We start from the raw sequence: 20860 nt of genomic DNA, 5'->3' as shown, positions 1-20860 counted from the left end.
CCAGGTCCACCTGTGCAGAAAAGAGATGCTGGGTCAGAGACAGAGGTCGAGATTGCAGAGAAATGCTGGCTCACGTGTTACAGAAAACTCGGGGAGTCTTGGGCCTTTTCTATGGGCAGGGTCGTATGGCCCGAACAGACGCCTCCTGAGAAGTTCCCGGAGTTGACGGGGCGCCCTGTCAGCTGCTGTACCGGGAGGCTCTGCATGGGTGGCTCAGACTTGTCTGCAAGCGGAGAGGGTCCTGGGAGACACCCAGGTGTGCAGTTTCCGGGCTGGTGATGCTGTAGGACACTCCCAGGGCCACCAGGGGCTCAGCACCCACTCCTGTCCAGCCCCCTGCCGCCGCAGGCCCAGCAGCTTCTGCACAGAGAGCTCTGTTCTCCCACCTAAACGTTTAACGTGAATTGTCACGTGCTATAAGAATTATGAAATTATAAATATAATGAATCCTCACTGTAGAAAATACTGAAGCATATTTTTAAATGAAAATCTCACATCCCATCACGTAGAGATAATATTTGTTTACGTTTTCAGTCTTGTATGTTTACCTTTTATATATAGATATATGTATCTAATATATATAAATTACATAAATTATGAGTCTGTGCGTTATATGTAAATTAAATTAATTATGACAAGATGTGGGAAACCCCTTGGTCATACATGTAAAGTATTTCATACACACGACACATGACCTGAGATCATAATTCCCCCACGCCTTTGGCATCTAAGCCTTCCTGGTCTGTGTTAGCAAGGACCACCAGCGGCCAGGGTCTCAGGACGGGGAGGGGGTCTCCTCCCCGTTTAATGGTCCATGTCCTCCATCAAAAGACTCGGCTGCACCCTGAGAGGCACCCCGACTGCAGCAAAGATGAAACACAAGACAAAGTAAGACTTAGGTCTTGTCCTCCAGGGGCTACTTTCCAAAAGAGGGAACTGACCCAATCTGGATCTTACAAACTTTTTTCTGTTTAAAATGTACTACGATTATTTAAATGCGAGGCTGGTAAAATTGTGTGTGTGTGTGTGTGTGTGTGTGTGTGCTTTAATCCCGTACCTAAGCCACTGGTAGTTTAGGGTTTTTGCTGATGCTTTCTTTAACAGCTGAGAAGGCGCCCTCCCCACACCCAGACCTGGAGAAGCTGATCCAATGGATGTGATCAGCTTCTGGGTGGGGGAAGGAGTCTGGGTGTCAGGGTTTGTTAAGTACTTTTCTTTAATCATCTAGCCCCCTGGTCTGCAGGAGCCGGGTGCCAGGCTGCAGCCCCACGTGTACCTGGGGGCGGCCCCAGACACCGCCCAGGGTGAGCGGGTGGGAGAGAGTCCTCCATCCGGCATGCGACACACTTAGAGTAAAAATTTGCCCATTGTTTATCTGCAGGTCAGGACTGAGTGTCCTGTACTTTTATCTGCTGAGACCCGCACGCCCTCCCCAGGGTGGAACCTTCACACTTTCTCGCGTGCTCACCGAGGGCCTGGCCGGGGCAGCCGGGCATCGTCTTCCCGCGGCCAGGGGTCTCACCCCTGCACGTGGAGCTGGGGAGCCCGCGGGCGTCAGGCCCTGGGTGAGAGTGTGGCATCTGGGGGGGCTGGGGAGGCAGTGAGTGGCCGGCGTGGGACGCCAAGACGGCCTGCCCGGAGTCCTGGGTCTCCTGTGCTCAGCCCGTGTCAAAATCACCCGCTGACGGGTCAGCCTGGGACACCGTCACGCCCCTCCCTCCCCGAGGGAGGGATGGGCTCAGCAAGCGTCCGTGCAGCGCCTACTATGTGCACAGGCACCCCTCGGGCGTCTCGGAGGTGTGAAGGTACAGAGGCCCTCAAGGGACGCCCCCCACCCCCACCTGGAGTAAGGATGCCTCAAGGGAAGGAGGCAGGGAGCCCCCCCGGGGCCCAAGGAGCCAATAGGGTCCCCCTTCCTCGTGCCCAAGGCATAGGTGAGGCACAGACAGAGCCCGGGTCAGGACGCCTCTCGGCCAGTGTCCTCAGGCCGTACCCGGGACAGTGGGTGACAAGACCTCAGTAGTCAGCAGTGACCAAGGGGGCCCGCCCACCCCCACTTCCAGACCGGGGGCAGGGCTCAGAGAGATCAAGTGTCGGCCTGAGACCACACAGCCGGGAAGAGGCCGGGTCTGAGCCCCTGCGCCGCGTCTCGGGCAGACTCCCCTGTGGGCTGGTGGCTTCCCTTCTTTTACTTTTCCTCTCCCCATGATGTTGTCCTGTAGTTTCTGAGACCCTAAGGAGGGAGAGGAAATGCGATGAAACTGGTAGCCCCCCTTCCCCATATCCCTGACCACCTGAAAGGGCTGAGCGACCGGACTTGACGGTACCCTGACCCCCCTCCCCCTTGGGACCCTTTTCTGTCCCAGGAAAGACAGGGGTTCACGGGGACCGGGCGACAGGTGAGGGAGGCCAGGCACGAACATTCCAGCAGAACAGGACGGTTTGCAGAGTTTCTCAAAAGATGGCAAAGGCGTGCTTCAGATCCCACCAGAAAACCCACACAAAACGCGCTCAGAGGACTCAGGGAAAAGTTTACTGGAAACTTGGCCGCGGGGCCGGCGAGGGCTTTTTGTTTGCTGGTCACAGACACAGCGAGTGCAGACCGAGGGGTTTCCCACATCTTGTCAAAGGCCTGCATTTCCTCTCTCCTTTCTCCCCAGGCTGATTAGCTGCTCGGCGATGGCGTGAGGACATGTCGGGGGTAGGAAAATGGGGGTCACTTTGGAAAACCTCTTTGTGGATGGGTCGGGAATGGGGAGAAAATGAATAGTTATAAGCTCATTTCCATAGAAACTGTCTCATTACCATGCTGGCTGCCCCTGGAAGAGGCAGGGCTCCCTGCCAGTGAACGGCCCACAATTAAGTGTCCCCTGCCCGCCCGGCTGCCAGAGATGGCTCCCGAGCGCAGCCAGTGCGGTCCAGAGGGGCTGTCAGCATGCCTGCTTTCTGGAGCGATCAGACATCTGCGTGGGGATTTTTCTCGGCGTCTTAGAAAACACGAGCTCGCCCCATCCCGCGACCAGGCGCTGCCCCTGTTACGAGATCCCAGACATCGGCCTTCCTGTGATTTTCACTGGATGCAGAGTGTGAGCAGGCCTCTCAGGCGCCCCGAAGATGCTGAACAAAAGACACGGGAACCATTAGGTTTAAAATCACTTCCGGGGCTGTGCCCTTTGTCCCCTTGCTCGGAAGGCACTTTGTCACCAGGCTCCGGGGCCGGCAGGCTTCTCCAGAGGCGGGTGGAGGGGTCTCTCTCCTCCACGAGGGGCTCGGAGGGGTCGCCCTGGGTCTACAAGCCCTCCCCGTCCCATGCAGTCACCGCATCCTCGATTGGTCCCCACACGCGTGTCACTGGGTATGGAAGAGGGAGAGCGAGTGTGTGACCTGGGGGAGGCGCGGGGTTTCTTCTGAAGGAGCCGGAGGTGGAGATGGGAAGGAGGAGGTGGGGTGCTGGGAGCAGCTTCTCCCCAGAACTTTCTGATTTCGGTGAAATAGACAACAGATCCGAGTTGTCATCTTGACCATCAGTGAGTGTGTGATTCGCCGCATTAAGTACGTCCCCGTGCGCACGGCTGCCACCTCTCTCTGCTCTCTGTCCCAGAACTTTTTCATCGCCTCCAACAAAAACCCCGTCCCATTAAACCGTCACCCCACCCCCTCCCCCAGCCCGTGGCACTCTCTCTTCTACTTTCTGTCTTTATGGACGTGCTGGCTTATGTTTTTAAGACGGAACAGCGTATCCCAGGGGAGCAAAGATCATCTGAACTCCAAAGGCGCAGCACTGCAGAGCCGTCGGGAGCGCAGTGCCCTTGCCTGGGTCCCAGCCTCTGTGCATTTATTCACCGCCCGTTTACCCTGGTTTTGTGAGCAGCCTGTTCGGACAGAAATGCCCCTGCCCCTGGGAAGGGAGTAATTCAGGGTTGACAGCAGTGAACCAGCCCAACAGGAAGACACACACCTGCCGAGGAGGGAATAATCCCGGTGGCAGTTTGGGGAGACCCGGCTGTGAGTCGGGAAATAAGATGAGCGCTTTGGAAAGTGTAGACACGTGCGGCATGGGTCTGGGCTCTGCTGTCCCTTAACCTTGAGTCGGTGATGAGGCGGGGGCGAGGCTATCCTCGTTTTATAGTCTCAGACACACAGCGGCAGGAGTCAAGGGTCAGTGTAGCACCATTCCAAGAGGCAGGGCCTGGGGACCTGCAAACACAGCTTCCAGAACGCTTTAGGAAGGGGGTGCTCGTGGAAGCCCCCAGCACCGAGCCGCAGAGGGTGTTTTTAAGAAACACTGGCAGCTCACTCGGCAAACCCTGATTGTCCAAACTACGTGTCCATCCCGACGGCCTGAATGAGCCCCTGGACCATCGTGCAGAGTGGATGCTCAGTTAAAAGATGCGAAGTGCAATCCATCCGTGAGATTAGTGGGTGTGTTGGTTTCTACAAGTACCCCAGAGCAGGGGCTCAGACAGCAGGGATCTGCCTCTCCCGTTCTTGAGGCCGGAAGTCCGAGATCCAGGTGTCGCAGGGCTGGTTCCTCCTCCCGGCCCCTCCCCTGGACTCTGGTGGTTTGCTGGTGATCCTTGGGGCTCCTTGGCTTGTGGACACATGACCCCAGCTCTGCTTCACCTTCACACGGCCTCTCCCCGTGTGTGTCTGTGTCCGAACCTCCCCCTTTATAGGACACCAGTCTTATGGGACTAGGGCCCCGTTAAGACCTCATCTTAACTTCCCTAATTGCATCTGCAATGATCCTATTTCCAGACAAGGTCACACTCTGAGGTGCTGGGCTCCAACACGTGAATCTGGGGGACACTGTCCAACCCACAACAATGAATGGCTGCCCAATTCATCCCGCATGGAACCGTGTTCCCCAGGGCGCCTCTGGGGAGAGGTCTGCCTGGCCAGGCTGTGGCTCCTGCCACCTGGGGGTGCTGCGGGCACCTGGGTACCCCCACCCTCTGTCCAGCCAGCTTGCCGACCCCTCTGACACGATTGTGGGGTGAAGTTCGTCTGTGGTTCTGGCCCTCGCCTGCCGAACCCCCCAACCCACGTCTTCTACAAACTCCAGAGGCCGCCACCCTGTGACTTCTATGCCACTCAGACGGCCGGCCAATAGCTTAAGTATAATGTGTGATAAACACAGGAGATCATTCTGCTTCGTGGTTTTCTAAGGTTTGAAAAGTGATTTAGAGTAATTTTAGGTTGTCCTGGGGTTGGCAGACACTGTGATCGGCAGTTCAAGAAGACGGAGTTCTTCAAATGGAAGGATGTTGCCGCCTTATTTTAATTTTTAGAAACACGATCAATGTCAGCCGGGGAGGAGGCCCGGCAGCTTCCCAGAATGGTTTTCACGCACGCAGGCCGTCGGGGCCGCGCGGGTTAGGGCATCGCAGCCTCAGCCTCTGTGCCGTGTGAGCGAAAGGCTTTCGCTCTTCAAATTGGAAACCTGCCCTCGGCCTCCCTCTGGCCGCGACGTAATCCCGCAAGCAATCTGCTGATCGGACAGAAAACTTTTCCACCCTGTAGTCGGCTAAGTGTGTCTGGAAAGGATGGATTTAAAGTGTGAGGAATTGCTAGCTAAGTGCTGGTGGCAGCGGGTGGCCTGGACGGGGCGGGGGTGAGCGAGGTGACCTGCAAGAGAAATGAGGTCATGGCCCTGTGTCGGTGACGCCCTATGCAGGCCTGGCCGTGTTGACAGGAGAAGATGCAGGGAAGCAATTCCAGGGGAGGCGCCGTGTTGGGGGCTGCTGGGAAATGGGCTGTGGGACTGCCTTGAGCCTCCGATGGGCTGCTCAGATCCCACGGGGGTCAGTCGGGTGGGCCGGGGCACAGGGGACCCTGACGGACCTACTCTCCCCCCCTGGTATTTTGGACCACAGGCCTGCTCCCCAGCTGTGCAATGGTCGGGGAGTAATCTCTGCCCTCCAGATGCCTCCCACCAGCCCCCGTATCTGTGACACCGCGGGGAAAGGTCATGCCTCTGCGAGGTGGCCCAGCACGCGAGGAAATGCTCAGACATGGCTCAGGCTGGGGTTGGTGGCAGAAGCTCCAAGCTCCTCCTCTGCTCAGCCTTTCCCCAAGAAGACTTGATCACAGGCAGGTAATCTCCTGGGGTGACCACCCCCCTGGCTCAGAGACTGGGCTCATTTGGGCTTGGGGGTTCACCTGGGCTTCCCTTAACTCAGGGGTGGGTGCTCACCTAGACTCAGGGATGGGCTCACCTGGACTCAGGGATGGGCTCACCTGGACTCAGGGATGGGCTCACCTGGACTCAGGGGTGGGACTCACCTGGACTCAGGGATGGGGCTCACCTGGACTCAGGGGTGGGACTCACCTGGACTCAGGGATGGGCTCACCTGGACTCAGGGGTGGGACTCACCTGGACTCAGGGATGGGCTCACCTGGACTCAGGGATGGGACTCACCTGGACTCAGGGATGGGCTCACCTGGACTCAGGGATGGATTCACCTGGACTCAGGGATGGGCTCACCTGGACTCAGGGGTGGGACTCCCCTGGATCCAGGGGTGGGGGCTCACCTGGACTCGGGAATGTGGACCCAGCTTCCTTTCCCTGTGGCTGCACCACAGGTATGTTGAACACCCAGCAAAATGCAAGTTGAGAAGTGCCTTGGAGAGGGGCTCCTGTGGGCTTTTGAGGGGGGGCAGAATGGCAGGATGGAGCCTCCTCTTAGCCCCTGGTCCTTCCTGTGTCTGGATCTGAGGCTGCAATGGAGCCTCACCTTGCTTTCCGTTTGGCTGAAATTCATTAAGTGCCAGGAAAGCATGGATTTCCAAGCCCAGCTTTTCCCACAGCCTCCACTTAGCAGAGCAAATCAAAGTGATGCGAGCGAGTAACGAGAAACAGCTCCCAGAGAGCTCGCTGAGAAGCCAGACAGTCTGCCCTCCCGGCATGGCTGGTGGCAGACATCACGGGGGTTACTTTGCAGACGCCCTGGGGTCCACTCCAGGTGCGGTGGGCCATTATGCGGCTTTCTAAGAGTGTTTTTGGGTAATTCTTAGAAGGACAGTGAGTCCTCAGGCCCGCGGTGGGCCCAGTTCAAATGTACCAGCTGCCACTGGGCTCAGGGTCCCATTAAGGGGGGCCTTCGCAGGGGGATACAGCTCCGCGAGAGTGTGTCACTAGCGACCTGTGGCTTCTCCTTAAAACAGAAGGTGCTGATGCCATGGAAACCCCTGTGCATTGCCAGGGACCAGGGGCCCTGCTGGTGGTGGGTGCTGGGCAGTCTCCCCGAGGGTCGACTGGTGGCGGGTAGAAGCGTGAGGTCACCCCGGGCCAGGTTCTTGGCCTGAGTGACCTCAGGTCTCATCTGTGAAGTGGGACGCTCACAGGCCAGCTGTTCTGGTGTCCAGCGTGCTCAGAAGCCCCCCTGCCTGTGTCAGCTCATTTCACTCTCAGGGCGGCCCTAAGAAGCAGGCACGGGTGTTACCGTGCTGTCTAGGTGCTGCCACGAGGCCCAGAGACCTGCAGGCACCTGTCCGAGAACACACAGCCGGATGCAGTAAGTAGGGTCGGACACCGTCTCACCAGCGCTCCATCTGCCTCTCCTGCCTGCCGCCTTGGAAGGAGCTGAGGGCACACGAGAGGGCCTGGTTGGTGCTGGTCTACACTGCATGACTACTGCTACCAGCAGCGAGCTTGAGAAGCAGTGTTCCAAGCATACTGTCAAGAGAAAACTAAGGAGGGTACTCACTCAGAGCCCCGGGCCTCCGTTCTGCACAAGCAGCCTCCACTCACCCTTACGAGAAAGAGATTCCTGAGAAACACCGCACCCGGAGCCAGCCGCCCGTGGGACGCTCCCTGTGCCCCAGGAGCTCGGGCCGCGGGCCGCGGGGCAGGCGGGTTTAGGGAGAGGCCCCGAGGCAGAAGGAGCTGGGTCAGGTGTTGTCGCCAAGGGGTCCCGTGGGGGCCGGGGGCCCGCCTGGGGATCCGATGGAGGCACAGAAGGTGCCACCTCTTCGTTCCCTTTGCGCCTCCGTGGAACCGCCCGGCCCCACCCCCATGTCTGCTGGGAAGCGGCCCCAGCGTCACACAAGTGAGCAAGGGGCTATTTCCCATCTCGCAAGCACCACGATGAAAGGAACAGGTGGGAAGATTGTTGAGACTTGTGAATTAGTCGCTAATGAGGAAAATTAGGAAATTTGCTGAAGCATAAAAAATGAGAAGTCCAGAGAAAGAAGACAAATGGGTCGGGAGTTAGTCCCTCCTCCCCCACTCCCCCCCGCCCCGCGGGCTTTCAAACTCTGGTTTAGACCAGACTGAAATACAGATCTGACGGCTGGGCTAATGGGAAGACGTTGGTTTAAGACGTAGAGATGATTAATTGGATTAATGTGCGAAAATGGTTAAAGTGGTGTCAGGGAGTGAGGGGAGGGGCAGTGTTTCCTGGGCCACCTGCCACCTGCCCGGCCCTTGTCAAGTGCTCTGCAGATGTCACGTCACTGGTCCCACCAGGACTCTGACAGGTGGGCCTATCGCTCCCCTCTGCAGAGGAGCTACGAAGGCAGGCGTGTCGTCTAGCTAACGCAGAGCCCGGGGTGCTGCCCAGACCCTCTGCCCATCCTCCTTCCCGGGGGCCGACCCCTCAGGTTCAAGGACCTGGAATGGGACCATTTCAGGGGAACTCAAGGCTGCTGCCGTTGGGTCTACAGCCCAGAGTTGAGCTGTTCTCGCGAGACGGAAATCCCCAGAACCTGTCTGCGATGTCCCTGCCTTGGGGTCTCCCAGCCCCACCTGTTCAGGTCCCTCCCAGCCTCACTTTCCCCTCATCTAAGCGGGGCATCTCCTGTACTACCTGAGACTTTTCCGCTCATCCTTTTCCAAAAAACCCATAGCTCGGGACCTTAGGAGCCAATAAACTTCATGAACATCAGGTTTCTAAGGTTTGCCCCGTCAGCCCCGCCATTCTGAGTATGTGCAAATCCGAAAATATTCTTGTAAAGCTTATCAGGAACCAAAGGAAACCCCCACTAGCTTCCCTGATGCCGCCTCCAGCAGCAGCTGTCTTGGGGGCATCAGAGACCTTGTCACGGGGGCCAGAGCCAGAGCAGAGGCCGCGGCTCATCAGACCCGGATTTCAGTCCCGGTGCCGCCCCGTGGGCAGGTCCTGGCTTCTCAGTGCCTCAGTTTCCTGATCCATAAAATGGGGGTAATGGTGGACCTCGATGCTGGGCTGTGTCTCGGGGATCAGTCAGGTTATTGGTGTGAACTTCCCGGCAGGCACGTGGATGTCGGTCACCACCTGGATGAGGAGGGTGACAGTAAAACAACACTGTCCCCAAGGAAGAAAACCTCGGTTCTTAACCGCCCCCCCCAAGCTGGTGTCAGGATGCCGGGGGCCGGGCACGGCAGGGCCTGGTGCCTGCTGCAGCCCCTGGGGCCGCCCGGAGCCGCACGGGCCTCTGCTTGGGCTGCGGGTCCCGGGCCAGCCACGCTCGGGTCAGCAGCGAGCTCACGCCTTTGTCAGGGTGATTAATAGTGCTGGGATTGTCGTTAATTCACTGCCTAATGACTGCGGCCAGCATGCTCCGAGTAATCGGGTGATGTATGTGGGGGGCGCCCACCTCATGGCAGAGGTGAAAATCATTTCGACAAGTCAAATATTGTCACAGGGAACAAATGGCTCTCCCTGTTAATAAAAATTAATGAATTTTTTTCTTTCTTTTTTTTCTCGCCACTGGCCTGCTAAATGAAGCTGCAGAGCCGCTGAGCTGGGGGCTGGGCTTGGTGGAGCCAAGCACTTTATTTGATGGTTAAAACTATAAACGTCTTGATTAGGGCAGAAAGTGGCCGGAGGGCCAGGGTGGGTGTCGGCGGCGGCCGAAGCTAGAGACTGGTCTGGGGTGGGAGTGTGTGTGTGTGTGTGTGTGTGGAAGTGGGCAGCCCACCCGGGGTCTGCAAGGGGTGAGACTGCCAGAGGGGCGCTGTGGCTGCCGCTGGCTCTGTGGCCCGGAGGACAGGGCACCCCCGGGCGACCCCTCGTCCCTCCCGTCTGCAGCCCCTTAATGTCCGGGCAGTTGAGAGAGGAGAGCAGAGGGGAATGGGAGCAGGTGCCTGGGCAGAGCAGAGACAAAGGGAGGGTCTTCGCGGCCCCCTGAGAGCTGAGGCCCAAGAAGGCATCACTTTCCACGGGGGAGCTGAGAAGCCCTGAGCCCCCAGTCCTGACCTCCGAGGGGCTCAGCCTAAGGATCCCCCCACCCCTCGTGGGTGGGGGCAGGGAGCATAGGGCAGGGAGCCAGCTGGCCTCAAGGGAGGGAACCCTCGCCCACCGCTGGCCACGCCATCTCCAGGGCTGCAGGCGAATGGACACGGCAGCCCCCTCCTCCGGCCCAGCTCTCATTTTGAGCACCCCGAGCTGCTGGGAGCGCCAAGCCTGCTCCGATGGCAGCGGAGGCCGCGGAGCAGAAGCCCAGGAGGAAAGGGCTCTGCCTCCCAAGCGTCCAGCTGATGGCATCTCCAAGCAGGGCCGTGTCCTCCCCACCCACCCTGCCCAGAGCCCGGCCCCTCCCGCCTGCACTCCCACGGGCACCCCAGCCCACGGGGACCCCAGGGGGCAGAGGGGGCACCCCTGGACCGCTCTCTTCAGCCGTTTCTCTTTCGGGCCACACTTGTCCACTTGCATGGCCTGTGAATGGAGCCGCAGAGGCTGGTCGGTGGGAACTAAGGAGATAAGCGTGTCTATAAATAGTGCGGCGGCGTGGCCGGGGTGCTGGCTCGGCGTCGACCCGTTCCTCCTCGGCGGGGCCGCGCAGGCGGGGGGACCGCAGTGGAGGATACTCCACTGGGCGCACGCTCCTCCCTCAGTGCCGGGACCTCGGCCTCATCCCCCCAGACCCCCAGCAGAGGCGGCTGACTAGGGCCAGGGGATTGTCCCCACCCCGGCCCACCCCTCCGCGCGCCTGTGGCTGTTGGGATCCCTTCTCCACGCCCGTCCTGGCCACGTGCTGCCCTCGGCACCTGAGCCACGTCCCTTGTGGGTCCCTCCTCCCTTCCTCTGTCTGGAGGGTCCAGGACTCCACAGCCCTTGGACCCTGAGGCCCCAGAAAACCTGGCTGAGCAGGGGAGGGGCCTGGGGACCCTCCAGCGGAGGAGGTGCCTCTGAAACCCAGCTTGGATGAGGGCGTCCCCAAACCCCAAATCCCAGAGCAGCCCCCCCAGACCCAGAGAGCAAAGCCTCATTCACTGGGGAGCCTCCAAGGCCGTGCTGTCCAGCAGAATGGGGTCCCCTTTTCCTGAGGAGTGCGTGTGGGCACCGCGGGGCACAGAGGGATACTGGAGGAACAAGGAGCCCAGCGGTGCCGTGGGTCCTGCTGGCAGCTGGTGCGCCCTGTCCAGCATGGGGCCCCTGGCGATCGTGCGATGACAGTGTCCCCACGTCGGGGTGTGCTGGTACCTTGAACCTCTGGGCAGGTTGGATGTACCCGTCTTTTATGGGGGTGGGGGCTGAGGTCCAGAGAGCATCTGTAAGCGTATTGGAATGAGAGCCTGTCTGTTTATGGCACCTGAGAATCAGCCAGGACGGGGAGTGGGGGAGAGGCCAGGATCTGGATGAGGGGCTGACGAACAGAAGCTGGTTTCACTTGGGGCGAGCAGCCCGTAAGAACCTTCTCTCCTGTGGGCTACAGTGATGCTCAAAGCACTGTGGACTCAAACAGACCCTTGTGCATCCGTGTTCACGGCTGCATCACTCACCATCACCAAAAAGGTGGAAGCAACCCAAGTGTCCATCGTCAGACGATGGAGAAACAAAATGTGGTCCATCCATCCAGCGGAGTGCTATTCTGCCTTACAGAGGAGGGAGATCCTGACACCTGCTCCAACGTGGATGGACCCTGAGAACACGATGTCGAGTGAAATAAACCAGACACAAAAGGACGAAATCTGTGTGATCCCGCTTCTGTGAGGTCCCTGGAGGAGTCACACTCACAGAGACAGAAAGGAGGAGGGTGGGGCCGGGGCTGGGGGGCGGTGGGCAGTGAGCGTCTCACGGGGGCAGAGTGTCGGTTTGGGAAGATGAGGAAGTTCTGGAGACGATGGTGGTGATGTTTGTACAGCAGCGCGCCTCTGCTTAATGCCACCGAGCTGTGCACTTATCAATAATTAAGGCGGTAAATGTTACGCTGTGCGTCTTTTATTTCAATTTTTGCAAGAGCGCACTGTGGTGTTGCCAGATGTGAGGTTACAGAGTTGGTGTGTAGAGCCCACGTCCCTTGACATTTGGGGGTGTCTTGGGGCCCGGGGCCCCTCTGGTGCATTAACAGTACAGAGGTGACGGGTTAGGGGACACCCCCTGCTTGAGCCGCCAGCTCACACGGTGCTTAGCACAGGGGCCAGGGAGAGTCGGCGGTGATTTAGAAGAAAAACATGAGACTTGAGCAATCCGTGGGCTACCTCGCTGCCCCCGGGGCTCAGGGAAGTGGTATATTAACCAAGGAATAAAGGAGAGGAAGAAAAAAGGCCAAATCACATCTCTCTGAAACAAAGAGGCTTTTGACCGGGAACAAGCCTTGATCAAAATTACAGTGGCATCGCGAGTCATTCAGAGCCTGCCTGGGGCAACGGAGGCAGGGAGGAAATAGTGGATGCGGGGCCTGAAATAGGCACGCCAGAGCTGGGGTCCCCCGAGCATTGCGCGGAGAAATAATCGTCTTAGAATCCTGCCCTGGCTCTAAGGAAGGCCAGGTGGTCTGGGCTGCCGGCAGAGCCCCTCACAGCCCTGTGGCCGCTCGGCTGGGCCGTGGGGGCCTGGGGTGGGGCCTGCGAGGGCAGCGGGCTCCCGGAGCTGTCTCAGAGGCAGTCCCACGGCATGGGGGCCAGGCTGCCGACAGGATGCTGAGGAGGGTGCAGGGGCCCCGGGGGTGTGGGGTGGGTGTGACGCTCGCCCAGGGCCCACCCGCCGACCTCACGTGTGGGAGGGGAGGGCGGCAGGAGCAGGTCCTCTGGGTCCCCTTCTGGATTCACCTCTGTACCACCTCTGGTCCTCCCAGATGTGCGGGGCTGACCCCGGGAGGTGAATCTGACCTTGAGGTCGGCTGAGCTTGGCAGTGGCCAGCCAGCAATTGGAGACTCGTGTGGGGAACAGGGCAAGGGCCTCGCCTGCTGCTTTACCCTCTGGGCATCAGTTTCTTCGTCTGCAAAATGGGTAGATGGTGACCTGCTACTCGGTGCCACGGATAGACTAAGAACAGAGGGGCGGGCCGGTGGCTTCTGTTGGGGGACCCTGTGAGAGGTGACGGCAGCCCCGGGGCCACGTACCGTGGCCGGTCAGGGCCCTCCAGCCTTTTGCTCTATGTGCCTGCGCCTTTGTGTCTGTAGCAAAGCACCCTCAACTGGGGGCTTCAAACGGCAGACGTTTGCCGTCTCCCCTTTGGAGGCCTTGGTCGTCACGCGGCCGTCTTCCCTGGGTGTCTCTCTGTGTGACTGTATCCCCTCTTATCAGGATACCAGCCATTGGGTCAGGGCCACCTTAACGACCTCATCGTAACTTGGTCACGCCGGCAGAGACCTTATTTACAGATCGGGTCACATCCACAGGTACTGGGGGTTCGAACACCTGTACATCTCTTTTGGGGGCACAATTCAGGCCATGACGTCTTGGGGCTCGCACCAGCTCCCGATCGCCATCAGGTGACCAGAGGCAGTGGGGGCCGGTGGAGTAGTCGGCCAAGTCAGAGGCCTGGACCTGCCACCGCCAGCTCAGGGTTTGAGACAAAAGAAGTGCGCGTGTGTGGCAGTAGCCAGGAAAGCGGTTGCCATCTTTCGTCAGGACGAGTAGAGGAGGGGGAAGCTCGCATCTTTTGGGGGAAGGTGTCCATACCTCGGGCCCTCGCAGGAGTGGCTGGGACAGGGCGGTGAGACCCCAGGCCCTGCGCCTTCCCGCTCTCTCCGGGCCCTGATGACAATGCAGCTCCATTAGCCCGGCAGCTGGGGCTCGTGGCCTCCGGTCCCTGCAGGCAAGGTCCCCGGAGTGGGCTTGGAAATATAAACGGCCACCGACTGCTATTACTATTCAGCGTGCTTGCAGGAACGCCTTTTCCCGGTGCTGTTAACCTGCTGCGTTAACAACAGCCGTGCTCTGCTCCGGGCTTAGCTCAGCGGTGAGGCCGAGGGGGAGGCCGGGAGCCAGGTGCCCACCGTGGCCACACTGGGCAGCTCGGGCAGGCGGTGAGACCCCTGGTGGCCGCAGCCCTGGGCAGGGGCATTCCTGGAACGGGGACTCTTAGTTCCTGCCTTAAAGCTGAGGTCCAGGGCTGGGGGAGGGGTCGCCGTGGTGGCTGTGGTTGATTGAAAGCTCCAGGACAATAGCGAGACTGACCCCGTCAATTCCCAGGTTTCTCTTTCTAGCAAACCGTTTCCGGAAGTGGGGCTGTGGCCCGAGGACCCTCCCACCGAGGAGGAGGCTTCGCCTCGCCTGTTGTGCTGGACGGGAAGGTGCCTGCACCGAAATCCTGATTAGAAGTTAGGGCGTCTTATCTCACCACCTGAGCCGGTGTCTCCCCCAGACCCGGCTCATCTGAGTGCACTCATCCCTCTGTCCCTCCCCTCCCACCCCAGCAGCAGCTGAGATGGTCTTTGTGACAGTCACAGACCACGGGGACTTACAGGCTCTGGGGAAGAAGTTTGGGGGGGTCTCTGAGGGGTGCAGTACACAGCTCTCCTCTCTGCTTGATGCAAGAAGTGAAAGTCAGAGGATGGGAACCAAAGGCCCATCTTGTTTCTCCGAAAAGGTGCCGGTGGAAGGTGAGAGGGCCGGGCAGGCCTGCGGCTGAACCCCGGCCTCACACACGTGCCCCCCGACCCCTACGTTGCCGGACCAGGCATGCCACCCCGTGTGGGTGGAGGGAGGGATGCCCTGAACAAGCAGCAGAGGCATCCGGCCCTCTTCCAAGAGGTGGGTTCTGGGCCTAGCAAGCCCAGGCATTGCCTTCAGATTAACCACTCAGACCTGAGCCTCCTGTTACGGGGGCTCCATCTCAGGGAAGGAGAGTCGGGGGGTGGGGGGTGAGGATGCCTGCTTTCCATCTATGTCATTAAAAATTGCCCTCAAGATCGTCCTTGCCCCCATCCATTTATCCATCCATTCATCCCCTATACACCCATCCGTCCACTACCTACCCATTAATCAGTCTACCCACCAACCACCTATCCACTGATCCACCATTCATCCCAGCATCCATCCACCATTCACCCATCCACCATTCGTTCATCCACCATCCATCCATCAATCCACCCATCCATCTACCATCTATCCATTTATCCACAGTCCATCCACTATTATCCTATCACCATCTATCCACCCACCATTATGCCACTACCCATCCACCACCCATCCATCCATCCACCATCCACTGACCACAGTTCCACAGTCCATCAATCCATCCACCATGTATCCATCTTCTTACTCATCTTTCCATCCCCCCTCCCCGCCATTCATCCATGTATTTATTCCTGATTTCATCCATCTATCCATCTGCCCATCCACTTATCCCCTCATCTACCCATGCACGGACCCAACCGTCCACCCATACATTTACCCATTCATTTCCTATGTATCTTCTGTGGACACGAGGAAGGTCATCACTAAAGGCTGGGCGCTCTTTAAGGTGCATCTAGCACACAGGGGTGGGAACACCGGAGCTGTGTGATACGGGGTCTGAGGGCTTTAGATCACGGCTGTCTAAACACTCCCAGCTTGGCCCTGGCTAACTGTGTGGCCTTGAGCAAGTCCTCACTCCCCGAGCGTCCCTTCCGTGATGTACAAGACGGGTGAAGTCATATCTCTGCCTCCTCTCTGGGGCGTGGCGGGAATTAGAGTAACCGCAGTGCTGGCTGCGTGCTCCCTGAGCCCTGTCAGCACCTGTCACACACAGGCGGGCGGAACCAAGGCGGACAGTGTTCTGACCAGGCCCCCTGTGGTCCTGAGGTTGCTTTTGCAGTCTCTCCGGGACGGTCCTCAAATTGCGTGGGCGTGCGGCCAGCCAGGGGTGTGCTGCCCAAGGTCTCAGGGCTGTGACCGGGTGGGTTGTCTGTTCTCCGCTTGGCTTCTCCGCAACCACCATATTCCTTTCATAAGTTGAACGGAACGGTAACTTTCATTCTTAAAAAAACATTTTTTTGAACAGTAAGTTTTAAATACTGCATTGACAGGCCTGGTGAAACTGATCACTACCTGGACATTCAAACCTGGAGTTGGCCGTGGGACTGGGGGTGCCCGTGCCCCAGCCTGCCTCTCCCTGGGAGAGGCCATGGTCTGGGGTCCTTGCTGTTGATTGATACGACAGGGAATTGAGACCTGGGCCCCCACAGATCCTGGAGAGGGCGCTTCCTGAAGGTCCTCGGCCCGGTGTCCGGTGGCCTCTGTGCCGGAGGCTTCCGTTGAAAAGGCCGGAGAAGCCTGGCCCAGCCCATCCCACTGAGGTACGATGGAGCGTGTCCTGCGCGGCCTGTGGGTCCTGTCCCTGCCGGTGACACCAGGAAAGGGGGAACATTTGGACATGCTGTGGCAGCTCTCGTCCCCTTTCACCCCAAAAAGCTCGTTAATAAAAGTAAGCAGCTCGTGTCTGCGGCTGACCCTTTGGAGGCTGCCCTGCAAGCCGGGCAGGGGTAGGCTTTCAGTCCGTCCTTGGGAAGCCCTTGGCAAACCCCACCTCCCTGTCCAGCCTGGGCGGCGTGTGCGGTGGGTGGAATGAACCAGGCCGGGACGAGCTCTGCTGGAATGTGGCTCCTTTAACAAAGACTTCTTCCTCCAAGGGCTTCTGATGGAAAACAGTCTGAGGTGCGGACTAGGCAGGGTTACCGGAGATGCGGTGGCGGTGGCTTTTCTCCTGCTGAGTGGCACATTTTCGGTTACTTGCAACAGGTCAGGGATGAATGAAACGGGGCCGTGTAGTTGGGTGCCGGTCCAGATTGCCAGGGAGAGCTCCTGGAAGGGTTAAGGCGACTTGCTCCCCTGTGCTGAGTCCCATCCCCCCAATGCGCTCTGATCCTGGGGGCTGTTCAGACGCGGCTGCCCCTCCCCCTTGCTGAGCTCCCACAGTGGTTCTCACGCTTGGCTCTCCAGCCCCCTCAGGTTCAGGTTGGGCAGGTCTGGGTGGAGCCCAGGAGTTTCATCTCTAGAAGTGCCAGGGGGATGCCGGTGCCGCTGGTCTGGGGACCCCACTCTGAGGAGCCCTGAGCTAGAGGGGCAGAACTCCCCCCACATCCAGGCTGAGTCCGTCTTGCTTCTCGAACCCCCAGGCCCGGCCCGCTCAGCTGGCTCCTGTCAGGAACCTGCACGTGTGCACCGTGGCTGCGCTGCTCCGGCTGTCAGCGGGCAGTGTGGATGCTCAGAGGCCCCGCCCCCGCTCTGCCGGTGACTCGCCTTTCGGACTGGACCTGGCCTTCTGGGCGATGCTCTGGGGGCTGCCCCAGCTGGTCTGTGTCCCGTGGGCAGCTCTGGGTGTGGAGCTTGCTGGACCTTGGCCTGACCCCCAGCTGGACGCCACACCATAGGGTCCTGTCTCCAGGGGCATTTGGGATCTGTCGTTATCTCCTAAACGCACCTGGGCTCCTTCAGACAAGGGGCCACACCTGAGATCAGCTTCCAGCTCAGTTCAGCTTAGCGTCAACCTCACTCTGTGACTCAAGAAGTGTCCCTTCGTGCCCAGTCCCTGTGTGTCCTGGAGTCAGCGCTGTGGGAGCCGGCTTACGTCTTTGCCGGACAGGCAGGTCTCCCACGAGAACCCCACTCCTCCAAGAGGTGAAGCTGTGGATTCTGTGGTTCAGAGGTCACAGGATGCAGCACGGCCAAGGGGGCTCCCGGCCCGGGGTCTGCACTGGGCCTCCTGGGGCTCCAGGAAGGGGGAGGCTCACAAAATGTACGAGGGGGCCTGACCCGACATGGGCATGTCCTTGACTGAGGAGGAGGTCTGTAACAAGCTTCAGCCCCAAACATGATCCTGGAAAGAGGTGTGGGCGGCCAGCAGCTTCCAGGGAGCCAACGGAGACCTGAGCCTGGGCCTGGCCATCAGACCACTCCCGCAAGTGTCACCGTCGCTGCCCAGGGCGGGTGCGTTTATCCTAATTTACACGGAGAAGGGGTCAGCTCCGGGAGCCCAGCCACTTCCAGGGTGGCCAGCTGATAGCGGAGGGGCCGGCCCAGGCCAGGCTGCCTGGCCCTCCTCTGGGGATGAACACAGGAAGCGGTTCCGTTGGCTCTGAGGCCTGAGCAGGGGGCAGAGCCTCCGGGGCTGGGGTCTGTGGAGTGACTGGGCCGGCTGCAGAGGGCAGGGAGGACCTCGGGCGCAGCCCGGAAGCAGGCGGCCATCTGGCCCACGAGTCCTCACTGGGCAGGGCCAAGCATCCCAGGTCCACGGAGGGCGGGCCAAGGCCGAGGGCAGACAGCGAGGTGACCTCTCGGCACCTGGGTGGACTCGGCCGTGGACTGTCCTCCCCGTCAGAGCTCCTTCGGCAAGCCGAGTTCCAGGTCTACACAGCCACCAGCATGTCCCCTTCCTGGGCAGCTCGGCTCATGGGGGTCCAGGGGCCCCTCTTTTCCCACTCGTGCAAGGATATCTTCTGCCCTGTTGGGGGGTAGTAGCCCCACCAACCCCGTTCAGAGTCAGCGTCAAGTTGGCTGAGGGTAATTTGCTTTGGACCCACTGCCCCCGGGATGATTGCTGTGTAGGCTATTGCTGGGGGGAGGGGGCGCTCGGGCCCACAGGTCAAGCTGCCTCGTTCCGCAGGCTGGGCCCCCAGGCCACGTGTCACCCCGCAGGAGCTTCTGCAGCCACTTTGCCTTCTTGTGACATTCACACACCCACTTACGTTTCTAAACCCAGTGATGTGGGTGAGACACAATTGAACCGGCAAGGAGACCCAGACCTGGATGCATTTTCAGTTTTACCCCAAGGCGCTCCCTGTGTGTTTTGTTTGCATCGAGGGTGTTTCTCTTTTGGGGGAGGAAAGGAGGGTCTCACAGCATGTACTAGGGGTGCAGGGGAGGAAGCTCTGTGGCATTTGTGGGGTGAGGCCCAGCCGTCTTCAGGCTGAGCTCACCTCTGGGCCCAGACAGCTTCGTCCAAGCACACTGTCCCCTGTTCCTGGTGCCTCTGCCCTGGCGTCTGTGGGGTGACGTGTAGCACCCCCGCCCCAAATGAGACGCTCCACCTGGAGGGGGGTGTCGAGGGGCAGCCTGCCAGGTCAGAGGTTGGGGTCTGCACCCCAGGGCAGGGCTGGCCCAGGAGGCTGGGTGCAGGTGTTTTCAGGAAGGAGCGTTGAAGCATCTTCTTCCAATAACGGCCAGTCTTCTGACAAGCACGTGATGTTCTGTCCACCCTGACACCTGACCTCTCTGCAGACTACAGTACGACGGCCCCCAGAGACCCTCCCTGCTGCCCCCCTGGTGGAGGTGGAAGGGCGGCCCCCACACGGGGAGTTTTCCTCTGTTCCTCTTGGGGGTCTCCGGGCAGAGGCGGCCACGTTCCGCCACCTACAGGGCCGTGCGGAAGCAGGGGGCTGGCTGAGGTCGCCTCGAGCCTGTTGTCAGGATCCGTTGCCCCTTCTTTACATACACACTGCACACACACGTGCTCACACACATGCGCGCACTCACACACGCTCACATGTACACACGTGCATGCACGCATCCTCTTCCACACACCCACCCACTCACTCCTGGCTCCTGGCGGCGGCCCACAGCCTTCCCCGTGCCCTGCATGGTTTGAGGGCTTCTCCTACAAATCCTGCCACACAATAAAGGAGGAAGCAGAGCAAAACACACAGTGACTCAGAGAAGCCCGCCTCACACTCCCCCGGCTGCAGATCAAGGCTTAAATCGGCCTGATTCCAGGGTTACAAGCAACCAGGAGCTTCAGGGAAGGGCCGGGGGTCTTTACGTCCCCCTCCCGGGATACTGCTCGTCTAGCCATGGCAGGGCTGCCAGCCCCACGGACGGGACTGGGGGACCCTCTGCCCCCGGCCAGTCAGGCACAGTTGTGCTCATTGGGGGCCTTCTCTCTCTCCAGACCCTGAAACCCTGGCCGTGGGTTTGATGTTTGGATGGGGCTCTCTGGGGGTGGAGGGGCGGCTTTAGGGATCTGGGTGAGAGAGGGCAGACAAGCCTCCAACGGGGTTTCGGCATGAAGTCCGCCAAGAGCCTGCCGCCCTGGCTGGGACCCGGCCCCGGTGGCAGGTGCCCTGTGGCCTGACAGCCGTGGCCGTGGCTCAGGGTCGCTCCGTGCTTCTCCTCTTCCTCCTGTCGCTGCCTGCACCCTCCCCTCCCCTCTCCTCCCCGTTTTTATTATTTGGGTGGATATCCCAGGAGAAATTTGGGGGATGACGGACTCAGTCATGAACCCTGAGCCTGAAACGACCACAAAACCCCAGTGAAGGACCTTGGTCTCCTCATGAGTAAATAACATGCCATGGCACAGTCTGGATTCCCAAGGTCATAAAAAGCTCATGTTCCTGGCACTGCATTCCGCCCTTGTGGAGAGCACTGGCTGGGAATGTGACGGTGGTCACAGGCCTGGGTGGTGGGGGGCGGGGGCCGGGGGCAATGACGCCCCCTCCCTGGAAATGCCCGCCAGCCCGGGGCCGAGGGGCTGCTGCTGGGCCACCCGTCCCGAGGGCAGTCTGGCTGGGGCACTGGGCTGAGGGAGGATGCTCTTTCCATCCAGCCTCCCAGCTTCTCGGGGACCCGGGGTCGGGGGGACAGTTTGTGCTGGTCCTGCACGGGCTCCAGCAGCATCCGAGCTGCTTCCTGCTTCTTGCAGGGCCTGGGGGGCTGCTCAGCGCGCCTCCTTTTCTCCAGATGTTTTCTGTGCACCCTTAGGCCTCCTCTCAGCCACGTCTGAAAACAGATGC

This window comes from Neophocaena asiaeorientalis, unplaced genomic scaffold, assembly GCF_003031525.2.
Source record: "Neophocaena asiaeorientalis asiaeorientalis breed wild unplaced genomic scaffold, Neophocaena_asiaeorientalis_V1.1 scaffold489, whole genome shotgun sequence".
Taxonomy (NCBI): Eukaryota; Metazoa; Chordata; class Mammalia; order Artiodactyla; family Phocoenidae; genus Neophocaena; species Neophocaena asiaeorientalis.
Note: the sequence above shows the minus strand (reverse complement) of the source record.